The sequence below is a fragment of the Schistocerca americana genome, chromosome 6 (assembly GCF_021461395.2).
Source record: "Schistocerca americana isolate TAMUIC-IGC-003095 chromosome 6, iqSchAmer2.1, whole genome shotgun sequence".
NCBI classification, from domain to species: Eukaryota; Metazoa; Arthropoda; class Insecta; order Orthoptera; family Acrididae; genus Schistocerca; species Schistocerca americana.
This window is the reverse complement of record NC_060124.1, coordinates 132,300,943-132,315,045: the sequence shown is the minus strand read 5'-3', so window position 1 is coordinate 132,315,045 and position 14,103 is coordinate 132,300,943. Positions and strand designations below refer to the sequence as shown.

General features: G+C 42.9%; 1 protein-coding gene and 1 non-coding gene across 6 annotated transcripts in view; both read left to right on the top strand.

The window, feature by feature from the left end:
- Window positions 1-14,103, top strand: part of LOC124619560 (RNA-binding protein fusilli) — a 775,817-nt gene that overhangs the window by 110,980 nt on the left and 650,734 nt on the right. The gene's annotated exons all lie outside the window — the stretch shown is intronic.
- On the top strand, window positions 3,546-3,618 carry Trnat-agu. Its single transcript has one exon. It is a non-coding gene; the product is annotated as a tRNA-Thr (tRNA).

The window sequence follows — 14,103 nt, the reverse complement described above, 5'->3', positions numbered from 1 at the left end:
TGCGCTGTGAAAGTTCTTGCCTTCCAACATCATAACAGCCGTATTGACAGGGCTGCATGTATATGTTCCTCGTCTGACGAACACTCCGTCAGTCTATCGCACCCCGACTGGCCTGCAAGAGCATACGATCGTAATCCTAAGGGAAATATTTGGAACTATTTGCAACAGCCCGGTGAAACATAGCAGTGAACATCTCCGCAGTTTTGATGCTCTTCTCGATGTAACAATCAGTAAATGGCTTCAGATGGGTATGGCATGCTTGAAAAGTCTTGCGAGTAGTCTTTCTCGCCAAATTGTTGGCATTATCAAGCCTTACAGGTATTAGCGTCGTGTCACGTGAGTGTGACTTAACCAGCGGAAAAATACTCGTGCCCGAGCACAAAATAGGCGATTACGTTCAGCTTTAAAAGATTCTGACAGAAAAGTGGGGAAATCCTCTTTCCGCCTTCCTCACCAAAAATTTTCGCTTGCGAACTAATTTGCGCTCTTTTAACACACAGATTCTAAATCCTTTCATCCAGTCTCTCTCTCTCTCTCTCTCTCTCTCTCTCTCTCTCTGTCTCTCTCTCGTTAAGCCATACTCAGCGCCTCCCTCTACTGTCTACTACCACCGTCTATACATTTCTCTCGCACACTGTTTCCTTTCTTCCGTTGACTAACAGTATATCCCATTGCTACCATCTCAGTTCTCACGTACACTCTCTCCTTTTTTGTCTGTCTTTCCCACTATCACTGTCTCCATGATACTTCGGCCGTAAAAAATTTTTGGGATGCAACTTATTTTTCCCCTGTATCCACACGTTTAAAATTTCAGTCCCAAATGCGCCATTCCCTACACCTACGCTATAAAGTTCGCCGGCCTGGAAGGATCCAGACCCCCAAGCCTGTGTATAGTTTCCACTCATCTGTATTCCTCATTTACGCACTCTCATTTTCCTTTTGCCGTCACTGTTTCTATATCCATCCAACTCTGTTTCTCTTGTACTTCCACTGTCGCTCATTGACCACCAATATCCCATCTCTCTCTTTGGCTCCCATTGCTATTGTCTTTCTCTCCAACCGTCACTGTTCGCTCTCTCTTCCACCTGTTCGCTTTCTCTTCCACCGTCACTGTCTCTCTCAAACTCTCTTTCAGCACAAAAAAGCGCCAAAAATTTTGTGAGGAATGCGAGATGAGAGCTGAAGCAGCTGGTTCCCCACTTTTCTGTCAAAATCTTTTAAAGATGAACATACTCAACTATTTTGTACTCTGAGAAGAAAGTCTTTTCGCTGGTTCCCTTCTTTTCCTTGCTGCAGTCTGGTGTGATGGTTATACAGAGTGATTCAAAAAGAATACCACAACTTTAAAAATGTGTATTTAATGAAAGAAACATAATATAACCTTCTGTTATACATCATTACAAAGAGTATTTAGAAAGGTTTTTTTCACTCAAAAACAAGTTCAGAGATGTTCAATATGGCCCCCTCCAGACACTCGAGCAATATCAACCCGATACTCCAACTCGTTCCACACTCTCTGTGTCATATCAGGCGTAACAGTGTGGATAGCTGCTGTTATTTCTCGTTTCAAATCATCAATGGTGGCTGGGAGAGGTGGCCGAAACACCATATCCTTAACATACCCCCATAAGAAAAAATCGCAGGGGATAAGATCAGGGCTTCTTGGAGGCCAGTGATGAAGTGCTCTGTCACGGGCTGCCTGGCGGCCGATCCATCGCCTCGGGTAGTTGACGTTCAGGTAGTTACGGACAGATAAGTGCCAATTTCGTAGGACTCTCCATACAGTTGATTGTGGAATTTGCAGCGCTCTGCTAGCTCTGCGAGTCGATTTTCCTGGGCTGCAAACAAATGCTTGCTGGATGTGTGCTACATTTTCATCACTCGTTCTCGGCCGTCCAGAACTTTTCCCTTTGCACAAACACCCATTCTCTGTAAACTGTTTATACCAACGTTTAATACACCACCTATCAGGAGGTTTAACACCATACTTCGTTCGAAATGCACGCTGACAACTGTCGTCGATTCACTTCTGCCGTACTCAATAACACAAAAAGCTTTCTGTTGAGCGGTCGCCATCTTAGCATCAACTGACGCTGACGCCTAGTCAACAGCGCCTCAAGCGAACAAATGTACAACTAAATGAAACTTTATAGCTCCCTTAATTCGCCGACAGAGAGTGCTTAGCTCAGCCTTTTGTCGTTGCAGAGTTTTAAATTCCTGAAGTTGTGGTATTCTTTTTGAATCACCCTGTATAAAACGAATACTATAGGTCATTAAAGTTGTGACCGTTTTATTTTTATATATATTGACACCTGTAAACAACAAATAAGTACACATAATATAGGTTTAACACAAAATCGTTTGCTTTACATTGTCTCTGGATACTTCGCTCATCAATCGAAATTCATCGGAAACGACCGGCTTAAAAGAATAAAAATATCATTAGAAATATTTTCCTGAATTTTTAATCTTTCCGGTATTACGTAAGTTTTGGCAGTTATTTTAAGTTCTTTTCAGGCATGTCAAGACATTTTTAGCCCTTTTTTGTCACTGCAGTACCACTTTGGGCATACTGTATTGGTATAGCCGTGAAGTGCCCATTATACATAGACAGCGTGTAATAAAATTTTAGTGGTTGAAAAATTCTTACTAAAGCACAGTTTGGTGACCTCTGAACCCTTGAAATGACCCTAGAACCTTCGCAGTTTGTTTATAGATAGGTCAAATCTTCCTTCCGACATTTGGTTATTTAAAAGAGTAGTTGCTCTTCAAATGATCAGTTGATTTCTCTGTTGCTGCTCACGTAAATCTGGGAGGATACACAAATGTAGAATAGTTTTCCTAAGCCTTTTGTGATACGCTAGATTCTAGCCTATGTCGTATTTCCATATACAACACCTGTAGGTGAACCTCTATCCGTAAGTTGGTTCAAGGATCAAAAACTTCATTTTTGTAGCGCAGGCCTACCGTACGGTATACAACTATGCAGCCTGGTCCGGGGTGCCTGCTTGACAGTGTTTGCACAGCTAATGCCGTTTCCGGCCACCGTGCTCTCACATTCTAGGACATTTCTCGAATTCTATACGACAGATATCAACGTCAGCATTAACAAACGCTATATCACTGTAATTTTGTTCTCAAGGGCAATCACATACAGTAATTTAAAAAGTATATGGTTTCATTTTAAAAAACCTACCTATTTCAATATCTCAGTTGATAACAGTGCAAAAAATTTTAACCAAACAAAAACATATGTGCCCTTCGACGCTGTAACATTTGCCGAAAACCGCGTTTCGATATGTGTAACCGTTCAAGAGATGAAAGGGGTGCAACGTCTTATGTGACGCACCCTATGTATAATAAAGGCGAGGCGATCAATGATCTCTTCAGTACGGATGCATACCAGGCTCGAACTCTTACGGGAATCGTCGAAATGCCGCGTATAGTGAGGACAATGGGCAAGGCGAACTATTTTAGTAGCGCGTGGATGAGAATTTGGGTCTGACGAGAGGCTTGCTAGAGTAGGCCGTTGCAATGAACACTAAGTTCGGATGGCTTAGTGGTCAGAGCATCTGCCTAGTAAGTAGAAGACCCGGGTTCGAATCCCGGTCTGGCACAAATTTTCAACTTTCCCCAATTATTCCAATCAGTGCCCTCTCGCAACCAGTGTCTGTACTTCCTTTGTGTCTTAAGAAATGATACAAGTCGCCAGCCCCAAAAGTGGTACGCATGTTTCGTCGCGATTTTCTCAGGAATTGCCCATAAACAAACGGTGCTGTTATAAGCTGCCTAATGTCCACCCTAGACCACACCTAATGCAAAGGAACCAACCGATTCTCTATTTGCATGGGCTCGAGGAAGTGTCTCATGTTTGAATTTTGACCCTCTACCGAAGAATAGCTGCAATAGGTATAAATACGTTTGCTAGACCAACGAGATTACCAAAACGATTGACTCCTTATGTCGTTGCTCAATAGAATTCGAAATATGACTGCCTGAAAAATAGCATTTTGGTGCACGACTTTTTGTAACGTATTGGTGCTGTACACTGTCAAGCAAGGACTGATTTTTTTTGTCCGGTGTATGTGCAGTGACATTACTCCAGGCACACACTCATATTGGGCGGACTATTTGGCAAGACACAGAAAACTCATCTGACGCTACTTGGGAGTAACCTTCCCGCAGTCGGAAACTTTCGTTGTCAGGCATATGTGCCAGACCAGGCAGTCTACACGGCGTAGAATTAGGTTGAAGATTAATGTGCAGTTAACAGGAAATTGATTAGAGATGGAACATTAAACGGGTTAGACAAGGATGTGGAATAAATTCATCATGGTTTTGGTGAACTAAACGAGATGACACAGTGCATAAGGAATTGAGCTCGTTTTCGGATCGAGTGGGATTCTGGTCCATTCACGCAATTCAGATTTATGTTTTCCGCCATTTCCTTTTGCAAACCGGTCGAATTCGAGTTTACGCTGCATTTCCAGTCAGAGCGTCGTCGACAGGACACTAATCTCTACTCTTCCCTTTATTCCTTTAGCGGAGGAAATACGGCAGTTTCTCTCATTGGCTGCTGTGGGTGTATGTGCTCATTAACATGTAACACTATAGATGCATTATTTATTCATTAACACTTGGGAACTCACACTTCAACGAAAGTCTGATCTCTCTGTCTGCAGCATCTCACTACAGGACAGTATCGAGGAAGAGAAAATCACTTGTAGACAATAGTGAACCGTACAGTGAGCTGTTACGTTTAGCAGACAACTTTAAAGTGTCATCTCAGTAATTATCTGTATTACTAAAGACGTAACACGGTTCAAAGTGCGAGGACACAGTTACAGGTGGCCTATAACGGCTTACAGGGGCATCAAAAATGTGAATTTCAATATTTCATTTAATTTCCAATAGATTGCATTTTGCATGCTGCGTATTAAGTTTATTATTTAACTTGTGTTCCCAGACACGTTTCGCCTTATTTACAAGGCATCTTCAGGGGGTATTCTGAAATATTACACGATTTCTTCGTTTGCAGACGGAGGTTAGAGTTTGCATATATTGCTTACACATTGAAAACAGTTAATTAAAAATTTGTATAATAAAATGTAAAAGTCCTTACTGATCAGCTTCTAATTCATTATTTGTAGGCCAAAACGCTTTCTCACATGGGGCAAAGTGGTTGAAGCTTGCCGTTTTCCTTGTGGTAATTTTGTTTTCAAACATAGTACGTAATTGCCGTTTTCTGTGTCTGGATTGACATCGTTTCTGTAAGTGATGCCAGGTTTCTCAGTTTTTGCTTTCAACTGTTTTTTGTTTGTGTATGTGTTGATGTAAGTTTTGTACGTGTGTACTCTTTTTACACTGAAGCGCCAAAGAAACTGGTATAGGCATGCACATTCAAATACAGAGATACGTAAACAGCCAGAAAACGGCCCTGCGGTCGGCAACGCCTATATAAGACAGCAAGTGTCTGGCGCAGTTGTTAGATCGGTTACTGCTGCTACAATGGCAGGCCATAAAGATTTAAGTGAGTTTGAACGTGGTGTTATAGTCGGGGCAGGAGCAATGGGACACAGCATCTTCGAGGTACCTTGAATATCATAAATCCGGTAAAACATCAAATCTCCGATATTGCAGCGGCCGGGAAAAGATCATGGGAGTACAGGACCAACAACGACTGAAGAGACTTTCAACAAGACAGAATTGCAACCCTTCCGCAAATTACTGCAGATTTCAGTGCTGAGCCATCAACAAGTGTAAGCGTGCCAACCATTCAACGAAACATCATCGACATGGGCTTTCGGAGCCGAAGGCCCACTCGTGTACCCTTGATGACTGCACAACACAAAGTGTATGCCTCGCTTGGGCCCATCAACGCTGACACTGGACTGTTGAAGACTGGAAACATGTTGCCGGGTAGGACGAGTCTCATTTCCAATTTTATCGAGCGGATGGATGTGTAAGGGTATGGAGACAACCTCATGAATCCATGGACCCTGCATGTCTGCAGGAGACTGTTCAAGCTGGTGGAGGCTCTGTAATGATTGGGGCGTGTGCGGTGGGAGTGATATGGGACCACTGATATGTCTAGATACGACTCTGATAGTGGCACGTAGGTAAGCATCCTGTCTGATCACGTGCATCCATTCATGTCCATTGTACATTCCGATGTGTTTGGGCAATTCCAGCAAGACAGTGCGACACCCCACACGTCCAGAATTTTCTACAGAGTGGCTCCAGGAGCACTCTTCTGATTTTAATCACTTATGCCGGCCACCAAACTTACCAGACATGAACATTATTGAGCATATCTGGGATGCCTTGCAACGTGCTGTTCAGAAGAGATCTCGACCCCCTCGTACTTTTACGGATTTAGGGACAGCACTGCAGGATTCATGGTATCAGTTCCCACCAGAATTAGTTCAGACATTAGTCAAGGCAAGCCACGTCGTGTTGCGGCACTTCTGCGTGCTCGCGGAGGCCCTGCACGATATTAGGGAAGTGAACCATTTTCTTTGGAACTTCAGTGAATTTTTTATTTATTTATTTTCTATTTTTATTATTTATTTATTTATTTGTATTATTACTATTATTATTTTCATTTTTTATTATATCCTTAGGACCTAAGGAGGGGAATGGGATTTGTGAGTGTCTATTGTAGTCCCGGCCATGACGTGTCAAATTTAATGCGGGCCGAGTGTGCGGGCCACGAGCGGGCCAAGGATCCGCCCTTATTGCCGTTACTCCTTCTTTCCCGAAAGTACACGGTACAGTGCGACATTTCATTTAGAGTTGCGGTGCGGCATTTTACAGTCGGCTTAACTTTCTTCAGTTCGGCAGAATCGTGGTGTCAGCGCTATTTATCCTTCGCTATTTGTTTGTGGTATGAAGGACGTTCACAGATTTACTGGATGTTTGCACAAAAAGAGGCCGTCTAGTGATATATCGTCACAAGCCTTTAAAAATGAATGCGTATGGGAGAAGGGAGGGATGAAAATTCTTTACATACATATTACGCAGTTGCATAAGCGACTGGTACTGCAAATTTGCTAGGAAACGATATTGCAATAATATGCAGAAAGAGTTTAAAGATTTCAAAATATCCACGGGCGTACTGCCGGGCTACAGTGTCCAACGGTCGCAATATTTCGGCGATCATACATGTCGCCATCATCAGGTGAACTGACGAACTGAGCTCCTGTGAACGTGCCGGTACGGAGATCCGTACGCTATGGCTGCTCAGGGGGAACTGGGGGGTCGCGGCGGCGGCCGATTTAAATGCCCTCCGCCCGCGGCGCACTCCCTCCGCCGTCTGCGCCCCGCGCCACGGTCGCGCGGTGGAACAGATTGCGACGGCGTCTGAGATGACTTCGATGTAATGGCTCTGTCCGCCGTGGTCGTCACAACTATACGTTTGCTCGATTTACTCTTGATTGACCCAATCGCTGGTTCCCAAGCCTTGCTAAGATTATAGCCACAGTCACGGTTTATGAGGTCGTCATTGGTGCGAATTTCGAAGGCCTCTCTAACAACGCTGTCCCAGTATCTCGACGTCTGTACCAGAATCCTCGTGCGTTCATACTCCATAGCGTGATTTTCCGACAAAATGTTCAGCGACCGCCGACTTGCTCGGATACATCAGTCGAGTGTTCCTCTGGTGTTCACGGCATCGATCCTCGACGGTACGTATCGGCTGACCAATATACGACTCGCCACATTGACACGGAATCTGGTACACGCCGGCCTTCCTCAAACCGAGGTCATCTTTGGCGCTCCCCACCAGTGCAAGAGTTTTATTCGGAGGACAAAACACAGTTCCGACCCGGTGTTTCTTCAAAATGCGGGCGATTTTCCCCGAGAGTGCGCCTGTATATGGAATAAACGCAGCGCCTACCTCATTCCTCGTGATTTCATCCATCTCCACAGGTTGTGCTGTAGTGCTTGGGCGGAAAGCACGTTGAGTCTGCCACTCTGAGTACCCATTTACCTGTTGAACAGGTTGCAGCTCGACTTCCGCCTGAATCAGCTGAGGAAATACGTCGTGAAACCTGTCGTGCGTTGACGAAATCCAAACCGATGAAGTCAAATGTCACCAGTAAAGGGAGGGCGGCCATTCGTGAGCTGAGGGAGCGCTCTGAAATTGTTGTTTTACCGGCTGACAAAGGCAATGCTACAGTTGTTGTCTCCCATAAGGACTTCACTGATAAGTTGCAGAGCCTGCTAAATGACGATTTCTACCTGAAGATCAGCGTTGACCCTACTAACAAGGTGGAGAACAAGACGAGGTTGCTTCTCAAGGACGCAGATTTACCGGAGGGTGACGCTAAGAAATTGTTGTCCCAAGGTCCGGTACCGTGTAGACTATATGGACTCCCGAAGGTTCACAAAGAGGGGGTACCATTACGCCCCATTGTCAGCAACATCAGGGCACCTACATATTTGTTGGCCAAATACATGACGGGAGTATTAAGTCCTTATGTGGGTAAATGGCCTCATCACATCCGTAATTATGTGGATTTTGTTAAACGCCTTGATAGCTTCAGGTTGGATGAGTCAGATATCATGGTGAGTTTTGACGTCGTTTCCCTGTTTACGAGGGTACCCCTGCGAGAGTCACTAGAATTGATTAGTCAGAAGTTTGACGAGAAGACCACTGAACTTTTTGGGCATGTCTTGACTCCCACGTATTTTCTTTTTAATGGAGAATACTACAAACAAACGGAGGGAGTCGCCATGGGTAGCCCACTCTCACCGGTGGTAGCGAATTTGTACATGGAGAACTTCGAGGAGGAAGCCCTGTCGTCATCCGAATGGAGACCTACTTGCTTTTTCCGTTACGTGGACGACACGTTCGTCATCTGGCCACATGGTATGGATAAACTCCTTGACTTCCTTACACATCTAAATCCCGTACACCCCAACATCAAATTCACTATGGAGACTGAAACGGAAGGTAAATTACCTTTCCTTGACGTCTTGGTCAAGAGAAGGGCTGACGGCACCCTAGGTCATGGGGTGTATCGGAAGACAACGCACACTGATCTGTATTTGCACGCATCACCCACGTCATCTCAGACGCCGTCGCAATCTGTTCCACCGCGCGACCGTGGCGCGGGGCGCGGATGGCGGAGGGAGAGCGCCGCGGGCGGAGGGTATTTAAATCGGCCGCCGCCGCGACCGAAGCCGGTTCCCCCTGAGCAGTCATAGCGTACGGATCTCCGTACCGGCACGTTCACAGGAGCTCAGTCCGTCAATTCACCTGATGATGGCGACATGTATGATCGCCGAAATATTGTGCCCGTTGGACACTGTAGACCGGCAGTACACCAGTGGATATTTTGATTATCAAATACACCGGGAGAAACTCAAGAATCACAATTTAAAGATTTAGTTGACAAGAAAAGAACAAAGAAATACAACGATCGACAGTTGGGATTCATTGTTCAGTACATCAAGAAGTACTTTCTGCTAAATTTGAAAGCGTGCAGCAAGTGAAGATATCGGTGGTATGAACAGTAAAATTTCTGAAGTCGCACGCATTATTCCACTGCCAGTTGCACTGTTTTCGATGAACTCGAACGAAGAGCATGGAGACGTCATACATCACTGCAAAGTTCGTTGGTTAAGTCAAAGGGCAAACCTGAAAAGATTTTTCCATTCAAAGCTTGTCATTGTTGAATTTACGAGGAAAAAGGAGTGTATGAACGAAAATTACAAATCCGCAATGGTTTGCAGACCTCACATTTTAAGTAGACTTGACTGCACACTGGCCGTGATAATATACTGCAAGGTAAGAAATAACTTCTTCCTGATTCGATGGGGATGCATTTAAAAAGAAAATCACATTGTAGTAGGGACATATTCTGACAAGAAAAATACGGTTCCGTCAGCTCACTGGCGTTAAAGAAAGCGTGAGGTTTGAAGAAATCATTGTGGTCTTGCAAGAATTACAACGATAGTTTTATAAAGGTTTTGAGGACACTGTCAATCTTACAAATATTTTCGAGCCGTTTTCGAGACCGATTGCCGTTTCAGTTGAAAGTGCCCCTGTGCATGTGCATGTGTAGCTGTTTCACCTGCAAGATAATTCCTGTTTCAATTACAAATGTTTCACCTCTAAAACTCTCCACGACGTCTACATTGCTTTCCTCAGGTAGAGTTTCAAAGTATCCATCATGAGGCTGCAAAAGTGCTACAATATTTTGATCGACATATGTGTGTAAAAGACCTTTTCTCGGTTATGAAACCAGATAAGTCTCGATTGCCCGGCAACTCGAATATGAAAATCTGTGAAATTGTCTGTGTCTGTCTGTATGCCGACAGTTTCTACTAGGTAAAAATTAGATCTTCAGCGCGGCAATAATAATCAAATAATACTGAATATTTGTCTTGTTTGTGATCTGTGTTGTTGAGAAATGTGAAATATAAAACCAAATCATATGCAGGACTCCTGCACTGCCATTTAAATGCGGCGCATTCGCAGTTTCGCCGGCCGTTGTGGCAGAGCGGTTCTAGGCGCTTCAGTCTGCAACCGCGCTGCTGCTACGGTCGCAGGCTCGAATCCTGCCTCCAGCATGGACGTGTGTGCTGTCTTTAGGTTCGTTAGGTGTAAGTAGTTCTAAGTCTAGGGTCTGATGACCTCAGAAGTCAAGTCGCATAATGCTTAGAGCCATTTGAACCATTTTTTTCGCATTTTCCCCCCGTCCTCTGTCGTCACGTTCAGACAGCGTGGCCTGGCGTTGGGGGAAATGTGCAGCAAAGCGGAGCGTTATGGCACTCGTGCCAGTGCATGGCCCGTGAGCCGAAATCTTGGCCACCCCTGAACTATTGGGGTTTCTGTGTACTATGTTATCAACAAGTGTAAACAGTGCGGAGTTAGACACATTCATTTGGTCATTTAGTAGCAGCTTCTTTTCAGCTTTTGTTTTGCATATGTGATTATTTTCTTATGAGGTTAGAGAGTATCTTTCATTACTAAGAAAATAATGAGAGACTTACCACAAGAGAGAAAGACATGGAAATAGAATTAACAATGAATGCCAGCTCCTAACCGTACAAGGAAATCATCATCTTTACAGAAAAAGACCGAGCAGAAGTTGCTACTAAGTGACCAACTGAATACGGCTAACCATTCACTGTTTACACATGATTGATCATGTAACACACAAAAATCTCAATAGATGATGACAAATCGCATTCCTCTCTTAAGTGTATAAATGAAACATGGGAATAACAATAATAATAATAATAATAATAATAATCAAAAATTAATAAAAAAGAATAAAAATAGAAAAGAAAATAGATAAAAACAAAAAGGGTACACACACACACACACACACACACACACACACACACACACACAAAACGTAGAACACCACATACAAACAAAAACAGTTGAAAGCAAAAACTGAGAAACTTGGCAACACTTACAGAAACGAATCACAGTCCAGGCACAGAAAATGGCACTTATAGTGCTATGTTTCGAAAACAAAAGTACCGCGTGGAAAACTGCAAGCTTTCAAGCAATTTGCTACATCAGAGAATGCTGAATTTATTAAAAGAATTTTAGTGAACTTTTTTCAATCTATAACGAATATGTGCGAACTATAACCCATATCTGCAAGCGAAGAAATCGTGTAATATTTCAGGACACCCCATGGAGATGGCTTGTAAATTAGGCGAAACGTGTCTGGATGCTCAAGTCTAATAAATAGCTTAATGTGAAGCATGCAAATGCGTTTTTCTTTTATATTACTGCAATTTATATATAGCTGCTGCAAAACGGCCACCACAGGAAACTTGTTATTTCATATAATTATTGACTCAAATGGAAAATTTCAAATGCTGTCATAATTTGCTCATTAAAAGATATAATCTGATGTTAAAGATTTAACACAGTAAGACAAGCATTACAGTTAGAAAATATGTCAGTGATTCGTGGCGCGCAAATTACCCAGACTACATTCATCGAATATTTGAGTTTGAGAGCACCTTCTTTAAACTTTTTGTCGCTTATATGGTTAGTGTCAAATATTTAACGCATTAACTCATTTGTAAAGAAATCAAACATTTGAAACTGTTTTATTCATGGGATTTAGTCTTTAAAGTGTTTGTGATGAGAGAGGGGAAGGATGTTACTGGTGCTCTTACTAGATGAACAACTCTGTGTTTGTGTGTATCGCCTTATTCGCGGACAATGTACAGCAAACAGAAAAAATCGGTAATAGTCCACCGAGCGAAAAGGAAGACGTCAACTATCCCTGCACAAATTGTTTCATACCGTATTATTGTTTCAGAAGTGTACATTTGATCAAGAGTCATAACTTACCAACACTAGACATGTCAGTTGAGAGTGATCCGCGATCCTTATTTCTATGAAATACACTTATTTTCAGTTTGTCGATCGCAGTATTACTATCTCAAAGTGGCCCGTTTTACGCAGTTTAACCCATCTTCAGATCAGAGGTTGCACTACCCGAAACTGATCACTTTGAGATAATAAGAGAGCGAATGACAGACTGAAAGTAATTACATTTTCTAGAATAATCTCATCAGACTCTGACTATAGGCTCGGAGCCCGTCGGGATGTGATGGCATTCCGTTGCACATCGATACTGAGACCAACACAGAGAGTGACGCATATGTTGTTAGGTGAGTCCTAATAAAATGTTATACCACTGGTCTACGAACGTGTGTAGGATTAGATTTAAGGAGCGTAGGGAATGAAACAATAAGGCTTATTAAATTAAAAAAAGTAATTTTACTGTGAATTAAGAACAAAACAATAATCCAAATTACTGTTGTTGGAAGATTTGCACCTGACTTTGAGCCTCAGAGAATTATTATGAGCACAGACCTGCCATAACGCGCGCTACTAACACTATTGCATCACATCTCTATATTTATGAGCAGGGATCGATATCAGTATCCTTCCAAGATTGTTAACCTTTTCTAACTTCAGTCACCTTTCGTACGCTGTAATATATGCTCTAAAACGTAGTGAAGGGTATGTTACACGCAGACACAGTTTTCTATAAAACATTTTTAAATCAAATGCGCGTGCTTGAGTAATAGCGAGATTTCATAGTGTCCGTGACAAACAATTATAAACCGGAATCACAGTTTTTCAGCACATCATTTGTAATCAGGTGCTCGATGTTGACTAATAGTGAGATTTTACAATAATGTGGTACGGAGATGTTATGAAGCTAAGATGATAAGCAGTCACATGTAAAAACATCAGATATTTTTAGCGATTAAATCTTTCAAAATCGAGGAAGGAATGTTGCGTTGTGAAAAATCACGCGATTTGAAAAATGGAAGTTTTAGCCATTTTCATACGAAAATTAATGCATATATTAAAAAAACTAACTAAAGTATCAGATCTGGCATACTTTTATTTACATAGAAATGCTTTTACAGTAATAGGCTTTATGTTCAAGAAATCAAGTGCCTGTTTATCGATATTCAGATATGTCTGTTATTTCTTTTTTCTTTGCAAATAAAGACATTTACGGTACAAACGGGGAGAAGAATAAGCTAGCGGTTAATTTCGTAACAGTCTCTGTACGATCTTTCGTAAGAACGTATTTCCGTGCCGGCGTCCTTGTACTGCTCTTGTCATCCCAACCGCGTAGCTCTCTAACGAGGAAATATTGAGCAAGCTTACGCGCTTTCGTGGGGAGCTGATTTTGGGAGCGCCTGTGTGTAGTGCGACTGCAACCCGCAGTACAAACGAGTCTGGCGGGTCAGACTACACGTCCGAAGGAAGGAAGAAGGGAAGAAAGATTATGGCTTAACGTATCTTTGGTGACGAGGTCGTTAGAGATAGATTACATGCGTGGACTGTAGAAGGAAACCGCCATTCCTTTTTCAGAGAAACGATCCCATTATTTTCCGTAATCGATTTAGGGAAACTACGGTAAACCAAAAGCACTGCCGCCGTCGGAAACCACGGAAAATTAAAAGCATTGCCGCCGTCCTCCCGAATATGTGCCCTGTGTGTTTGTAATCACTGCGCTACCTCACTTGGTACTACACGTCCGACCTTCTCTGCATTATGTGTATATTCATACTGTGGTTGTTAGGAAATGGACACAT